Genomic DNA, 8,868 nt, shown 5'->3' with positions numbered 1-8,868 from the left:
ATTCCATCCAAATCACTGCAAAAGCCTTTCGGTCATTTCAAGCACACTTCCTTCCTCTTTCCTTGATGTCCCACCATCCCCTGCATGAGCTTCCATCCTCCAAACTATTGGCAGTTTCTTCAACATTCCATGTCCTCACTTCTCTGCTTTTGCATATTCCCTTCCCTACCATATCCATCAGGTGAATTCCTATGTATTTTTTATCTGTGAAAAACTATCTTCTTCATAAAGCCTTTCTCGAGGCTCTCAGTTAAGGCAGGTGTTCCATCTACGGACTTTCACATACACTTTGTTACAATACTGATCACATCGCATTAATGTTGCTATTTCATTATCTGCCCATTTCACCGACCTGTGAGTTCCTTGACTAAGGAGGACTATACCTACCTTATTCTGCCCAAGGGCCAAGCACAGTGCCTGGCACATAATTGGTACTCAATATATGCTTACCCAAAAGAGGAAGGAGGGAGAAAGAGAGGAGAAGGGAGGAAGGGAGAAGAGAAGGAAAGAAAGGAATAAAGGAGGGGAAAAAGGATGCTACTAGGCCCAGAATATATGCCCAAGTCCTAGGAGTTAAGAGATGGCTAGAACTTGTGTAAACCCAAGCCAGGGTTGATGCATATGTGCAGAAATATACATCTGCAGATTTGAGCAAGATGGGTCCCAATACTGTACAGGAAACAAGAATCTAGATTACTGAAAGCCATGCTGAAAAAAATCCTACTTAGACACAAAATATATGAGGCACATTTATATCACTTTTAATATTATTTATAACAATGAATGAACATTGTATACTTAATGTTAATTAGTCTTAATCAGATGAGAGCAAGTTATCTTATTTTTTTAGGCTTGTTGCACTGATGTGTCTCACAGCAGTGGATTATTATGTTAGGATGCTCATCCGAGTCTCTAATTTCAGGGCAATTATGGTCACATCCAGCATATCTGTAGCTAATATTTCCATCTGGAGAGGGGAAGAGCAGATCAGAAGTGAGACCCTGGAAGCTCAAGTTCCAGATACAGGGTTGTGGGACCAGCATATCTTGCACAGTGTTCAATAAAAACTACAGAATGAAGGCCAAGGTAGATGGATTGCTTGAGCTCAGAAGTTCAAGACCAGCCTGAACAAAAGCAAGATCCCATCTCTAAAAATAGCCGGATATTGTTGGCTACTCAGGAGGCTGAGGCAAGAGGATCACTTGAGCCCAAAGAGTTTGAGGTTGCTGCGAGCTATGATGCCACAGCACTCTACCGAGGGCAACTGAGTGAGATTCTGTCTCCAAAAAAAACCCCTACTGAATGAATCAGCAGATCAATGCACCAAAAATCCATGAGGGATAAGGAGAAGATGGCACATCCCCTGAGGACTCAGGCTCCCTGGGAGAGAAGGGTGTCTCCCTCCAGGGCCTCAGAGGCCTGAGGTAAGGGCCTCTGGTGGGCTCTCCTGGGACAGCTCTGGGGCTCTGGGCATTAGGGTTCAATCTACCTCCCACCCAACAGGGGAAGGCAGGGCTGAGGAGACAAGGTACTACCCACCCCCCCACCCCTCCTCTTTACACAGCCCCCAGTTCCCAAAGAGTCTGCCAGACCTACTCAGTATAGTCTTAGGAACACAAGTCCAGTCACTCTTAGGACACCACCCAATTATGGGACAGTGACCAGAATCAGACAATACTACTGGCATTCATTTATGTTAAAGACAAACAAAATACAACCTCACTCTCCACCTATGCTGCTCCTGTCCCATTATTTCTAAGAAGTCCTTCCCTAAACTCTAAGGGAAGGGTCCCACCCCTCACCCAATCACCTAGTCTAAGTCCCAACAATAGACCAGGGTTACCCCAGAGAATTCTCAAACCCCACTTACTTATATAGACCTCCGCGGTATAACATTGGCCATCTCCCATAGTGCATTCACCGAAACCAGCCCTGCAACGCCCATTGTTGTCAATTTGAGGGCAGTGGATACACTGTATACCTGAAAAGTCAAAACCAGCATAATGAGGTGCTCTGCTGGCCCAGCCCCACTGCAGCTCAGAAGATGAAGTCCCCCTCTGGCCCAGACACAGCCTGGACAAGGACCGGTGCCACCACAAGCTGCGGGGGCTGAGCAAAAGCTAGGCTTATACCCAGGGGGAGGCCTGCAGGCACCTGGCCTCGACTCCCATAGGTAGGCTTTGCTGAGAGGGCAGGAAAGTCACACCAATGATCAGTGCTGCGGAGCCCACAAGTCTCCAGCCACATCCCAGCGCCCACTGGGGCAAGTGACCACTTCTTGTTCTTTTTTCTGCAGCAGCCCTCGTTGTCTTCATCATTCATGAAGAAGCTTCCTTACTCCACTTTGAACAAAGTTTATGGCTAATGGCAAGAAAGCTTGAGGAATTTGGGAGGATCAGGTATTGACACTGACAGGAGGGTGGAGGAGTCTAAAGGAAAATGTAGAAGGGAGGAGGCAGAAGCTCTAGGAGGAGAGCCGGGTAGGAGTATAAGAAGGCTGGATAGGTGGAAGGCTGTGCCCATCTCCACCTAGAAGATGGTCCATACCTTATCCCTCACTACTCACCACCTCATGGCCCCCAAATTTGCAGCCACTTGTGTGGGTCTGCTCACCAGGGCCCCATCCCCCCATCCTCAGGGGCTCACCAAACATTGTGCGCATCTTCAAGAAGAGGCCCAGCAGCAGCAGGAGTGGCAGGTGCTTACCCATCTCACTGGGATACAGGACGAGGGAGCAGACGGGACAGGACAGAACTGCAGGTGTCCAGCCCCTGACAATCAAGCTTTATAAGGCCAGGCTGGGAGGGGCCTCCAGTGAGAGCCCAGCCAGGGCTGTGCTTACTGAGGAAATGGAGCCAGCACTGGCCTGAGAGGAGGCCTGGAGGTCCTACCTGAGTCCTGGCTCTGCTCCCTCAACTGGCCCTAACCAGCAAGCCACATACTCTCATGGGGTCTTTCCCACATTTTCCCAAGTTTCTAACTAGAAGAATCATGTCTGCCTAACCAAACCAAAGGGTTTGTGACAATCCGGTGAGCTGATATTCCTCCATGCTTTAGGAGACTGCTTCCCTGTGTGGGATGTGAGTACAGATGTTTAAATTTCCTGATTTCATTTACAGGACATGAGCCTAGGCTGTTGCTCCATAAACCACTAAGCCCCACATAGGAGACTGTCTTCCAGGCAGACCGCAGTTCAGCCCAGATGGAGATTTTCATGTCCCTATGCACTTAATGAATGGAATTTACAAACACTGATCAGGAGAAAGGTTTTGTAGCTTTGGCATCAGGTTCTTCTGTGGCCCTAAGCACACTCAGAATCTGGAACCACTCTTACTCCAACAGGGAACTTCAAAAAATGATTTCACATTCCCCTTCTGTACCTCCTCTCTTAGACTGAAAACCACTGAATGGGGAACTTACTTTCCAGAGGTAGAATTATTCCCCAGCCCACTCAAAAATCCCAGAAGTCCCAGCCAGGTTGTATCACATACCCCACCCAAAAATAGCAAGACATTGATTGAGAACTTCTTATATGACAAGCATAGGGCAAAATACTTGAATGATAGTCCATCTGAGTCTCACACAATGGGCATGAACTGGCTATTATCTCCATTTTATTGGTGAAAAAGCAATTGGTCTGAGGTTACAAAGAGCATAAACGGCAATTCAAACCCCAGGGTGCAGACACCACTGACTCTGTACACTCTGCCAACAGAACCCAAGTCTTGATGGGTCCTGACAACTTCTGAATTGGTATCCAAGGATGAGAGGGTAAGATCTCTGCTGCCAGTGACACCCCCTGGGACTCCCTTAGACACAGAAGCCCCCCAGCACCATCCCCACATTTGAATAATAGCAGATATGAGTGAACAGAAACTATTTTCTATCATCTGCTAGGAGTAAGTTTCTAAAACAAATGTTTCTTCTAGGACTCCCATTTAGCCCTGAACCTAGAATGCTCTGGATGGAGAAAGGCCCATGTGACCTGTTGTGCAGCTCTGTCCTAAGGGATTCTACTCACCCATTCTCTGGACCTTCTCCCTGAGGCTCCTTCCATATGTCCCAGTTGTCCAAGGTCTCCAAGGCCAGAAATTGTTCCAAGCTTCCTTCCTACTCATCCCCACAGCATCAAGTCTCATGTTAGCCTGGGTTGGAGAGGAGGGGAGGGTGCTGAGAGTCTAAACATTGTTCATAGTGCAGGGATTGTGGCTTAGGACAGACAACATCAATATCTCAGGGTGGGGAATCATGCATTATTTTAATAAACATACAAAAATAATTAACACAATACACTTCAAATGAGAAAATCCAACCTAATTCTTTATAGAAACCTCACAAAGTAACGCTTGACCAAAACACGTCAGGATAAGACGCTATTGGACAGTAGTGCTTAACTACCTGCTCAGCTACCATAAAAGTGGATTAAAAGAGACCTCTTTGGGCACAGCAAGATTTTATGTTTACCAAAACTATGGTGAGCATTTCCTTATAAATGGAGAGAGTGGTTAGGTGAATTAGGTTGGGAAGGAGGACGCAGTAACTTGTTTCTTCCCAGGCAGATGCCGGTCATCCCAGTTGCTGCCAGAGACACAGTACGGAATGAGCTCTTTTTTCAGAGCTGATCCCACAAGAGAGTATTACTTCAAGTCGGCACGATATGGCCTACGACCAGGGCCAGGATTCCTTGCTGATGCCCCTGAAATTTCCACCTCAAATTTCCCCCTTTCCTGAGGACAGGGGACCCCAAAACTGGGCATCATCCCAGCTGGGCCTGTGTTGCTCTATAAAACTTTTTTACAATTTTCCTTGCTGTTCTATGATGTAGACACAAGGACAGAATGGACTACAGTAACGTCACACAACAGTGTTGTGCTGTTCGTTCCTCCACCCACCTACCTTCAAGTACAAGGACAGGCACCTGCAGCCAACATTGTCCCAGATAAGAGGAAGAATGGCTAGTGACATAGCCAGTGGAGGTGCAGGCCAGGACAGCCCATCTCAGGGAGTGTTCTGGTAACACCTCAGCTTGGCACAAAGCTTCGAGAGATTATGGGGAATGTAGGCTCTCACAGAACATTTCCTGAAAGCCTCCCACAGTCTCTAGTGGGGACAAAAGACTATACGCATTAGGCTAGACAATTATTATGAGTTATGCTTTGTCTTTCCCCACAGCAGAATTTCTGACTACTGGTTTTAAGAACACTTATCAGTTGTTGATTCAGATGTGAGTTCCTATGCAAAGGAGGTTGAAAGATTTCAGTGTCCTGAAAATGAGTTTGTCACTCACAATTTGCAGGTTACACATGGGTATAGCCCAGTTGTCTACTGGGAAACATTTAACATCTGGCACATAGGGAGAGAGTCCTGTTCTGTAGCATTTTCAGATTACTGTGCTGTAATGGCAATTTCAGGCTACCATCTGGGATCGCTGAATGGGGAGTCAAGAAGAGATGTGCAGTAGAGCACAGTTATATAGTGTTGCCACCACACAGATACGTGAGAATTCAACAACCTTTAGATCACAGAAAATAGTAAAAGGTAGTAAGATTAGAAGACGTGCTGGGATTTGAACATTATCACTGTTTTTAATGTAATTTATTTGCTAGTATCTATTTAATTTTTTACAACAGCTATGGGTAGCAACCAGCTCATAAAACACCTGAAATATTTTTACTTGGCTCTCACAGATCAGCACAAGCCAGCCCCCAGCGCACCACTGCATGGGCCACAATTATGTGAAGGTTCTCAAGTGAAAGGTGGCAATTGTTTACTCACTTTCCCTTGACTCACACAATTCTCAGTGACATCACTCATCCTACCCCTGATTTATCACAGAGATACAAATCTATGTAAACAGCCCAACAGAGTATTTTCCCACATTTGAAGAGGGATTTACTTTTCAGAGTTTGGGAGCCATGACAATGGAGAAGGCATTGTCTTGAAGCAGTGGCTCCTTATCCATTTGTGCTCTCTGTGTTCTTGGAAGTCATCCCTCCTCTACTCTCTCAGCGTCTAATGCCCGTCTGCACTTAGCATCTGGAGGTGAGTTACACCCACTTTACTTTGCTGCTCTGCCTCATTAAGTCCCAGTTCTTCATCTTGACATTCAAGGCCCTCCCCAGCTGGCTCCCGCCTTGTATGCTGTCCTCCCAGTCTTCACTCCAGTAGCACCTCCACCCCTAACTAGTGACAACACAAAGTATCTGCAGACATTGCTGAATGTCTCCTGGAGGGGAAAATCACATCCCTTGGGAACCACTGTCCCTGTCCCAACCTAAATGACACTTTCACAGACATGTTTCCTGATGTTCTTTTCTCTAGCCTTGTTCCCTATAGTTCCTATTTTCATTGTAATCTCCCTTGTGACACTGAAACATATTCAGGCTTACCATGGTCATTATTCATGAATAAGTATTCCCTCTTCTCCCCTCTTACAGTGTCTTGCTGTCCTTGGGAGAAAACAGGGTGTAATCGTACAAGAAATCAAATCAAACTGAGAATAAACCTTAGGCTCTGAAGTCATTAGGGTCTCAGAGCTACAGCTCATTCACTGCTTGATCATTGAGAGGTGACTAAACTTTTCTTATCCTTCTTCACTTGTTTAAGAGGGATGAGATGTTAGACTGAAGATGAAGAAATCAGAACATCATTTTTAGCTCAGTTTTATGCCTGGCAAAGTTTGGAACCTGAGAACGTTTGGGTAGCTAAGCCCACCCCCATCTGCTTTGGAAAGATGTTGCACATCCTTCTGCCTCTGAGGCCAGAGACTATGAGTTAGGGCTGTGTCTGTGCACAGGTCAGGTGGGGAGCAGTGGGCAGAGATCTGGGATTAGGAGCTGGCCTCAGGTATCTGAGGAGGGGGCAATTAAGCTGGTATACTCCACTTTCCTCCCTCTCCTTCTCCCTGGGCGTGACCCTGGAATGTGTCCAACACACATTGTTCATTATCAGTCATGAGGAATTATGGGGCATGGGAAATATGGGATGTGAAGTCAAGATAAACTAAATTAACAGCATATGCAATTTCTTAGAACTTCCCCTTCTCTATAAAATAGGGACAATATGAGCCTAGCATCAAGGTTGTAAAAGAAAATCAATAACTAAACATTTATTATAGTATCAAAAATCTGAAATATTAAGGGGGCAGAGAGCCAAAATACTCAATAGCCACTATTTACAAATGCCTCCATGTGCCAGGCAGAGGGCCAAGTGGGCCCCCTTTCATCACTTTGTTTAATCTAGAAGCCTGAGAGATTGGCACTCTACAAATAAGGCCACGGATGGTTAGAGAGAGTGAGTCTCTTTCCAAGGTCATACAGTCACACCTAGCAGAGAATTGTCAACCACAAAGCTGTGTGGTGCCCTTTCCCTTGTGACGCAGTGCCAGAAAAGGCCCCAAGTCAGTGGGGCAGGGACCAGACCATGTGGAGGGATGACACATGAAGGGATGAACACAGGAAACAACTCATGCACTTTGACTTCTTTCCTTTACCTTTCTTAGTCTTTCTCCAAGTTGGCCCAAAATTGACGGGTCTCGTGGTGGCAATTTGGGTATCTTGGACCACCAGAATAAGATTGTGAATGAAGAATGCACCGTGGGTCATAACCTGGAGACCACAGGAAGGGATTCCTGTTGACCAAGGAGAGGCAAATGAGGTGGAAGATCATCTATGAAGCTCATCCAGATCTCTCAGAGCATCGGGGGATCAGGGAATACTTCCTTGTATATGGAGTGTTTGCTGAGATAAGCAATCCTGTCCCAAATCCCACCCTATACCCAACATCCACACCCACTCTCCTCACCACTCTCTGCTCATTCTCCTGGGATTCCCCTCCAGGTAACATCTAGTGTTTTCACTATTTCTCTTTCCCCCATTGCAGACGTTGCAGAAGTCACCTATTAACTTCTTATGGGGATAGTTGGGGACTGATCTGTGTGTACCCTCCCTCCCTGCACTCCACACAGCTAGTTCACACACAGGTGAATTTGTTGCTTACTCTTCCCATCAGGTATTTACTGAATATCTAATCTATGCTAGTCTCCGTGGATGAAATAGTGAACACACAGAGAAAACGTGTGCAGATAAGAAACACTCAAACTGATGTGTAACATATTTTCAGATGGTGACATAAACAATGAAGAAAAGTAAACAAGGGTAAGACAATAGATAGGGATGGGCTGCTCTGAGAAGTGATATTTGAGAAGACAGGGGATGAAGGGAATGATTAGGGGTGGGGCAGACAGGTTTCTTGTGCTAAAGAAGCCGATGCTCATGACACCTGCTGAAGAACTTAAGGAAGACTTGATTCCCGTGAGGGGTGGGGACCATTACTTTCAGTGTCTTAGCTCTGCAATGGGATCTTGCAGTCAGCTCAGACAGTGAAGTCTACTCCAAATACAATTAGGATATGTGTGGACTTATAGCCTAGGAACCGGGTAAGGGATCAGTGGATGAGAAATGACCAAAAGGAAACATCAGAGGTAAGGAAGAAATCTGCTAGACTGACTAACCAGAATCCTTGCTGAAGGCAGGTCAGGGTGATAAGATACATACGTGATCAGATTCCAAGGATGGGTAACTTTTACTAAACTGACTTAGCAGGACTTTCTGCTCAATGTCAACTTTAAAAGTGGGGGAGGGAATCCAGAGATTGGGTCTAGCTGAGAAGTGGGCTGAAAGGAGGCTGATTAAAGTTAGGTTAGGAGGCTCGGCGCCTATAGCTCAACCGGCTAAGGCACCAGCCACGTACACCCAAGGTGGTGAGTTCGAATCCAGCCCGGACCCGCCAAACAACAATGACAGCTGCAACCAAAAAATAGCCGGGTGTTGTGGTGGGCGCCTGTGGTCCCAGCTACTTGGGAGGCGG

This window comes from Otolemur garnettii, unplaced genomic scaffold (genome assembly GCF_000181295.1).
Source record: "Otolemur garnettii isolate 467f Iridium unplaced genomic scaffold, OtoGar3 scaffold00108, whole genome shotgun sequence".
Lineage (NCBI taxonomy): Eukaryota > Metazoa > Chordata > Mammalia > Primates > Galagidae > Otolemur > Otolemur garnettii.
The sequence above is the reverse complement of the archived record's forward strand: the minus strand, read 5'-3'. Positions refer to the sequence as shown.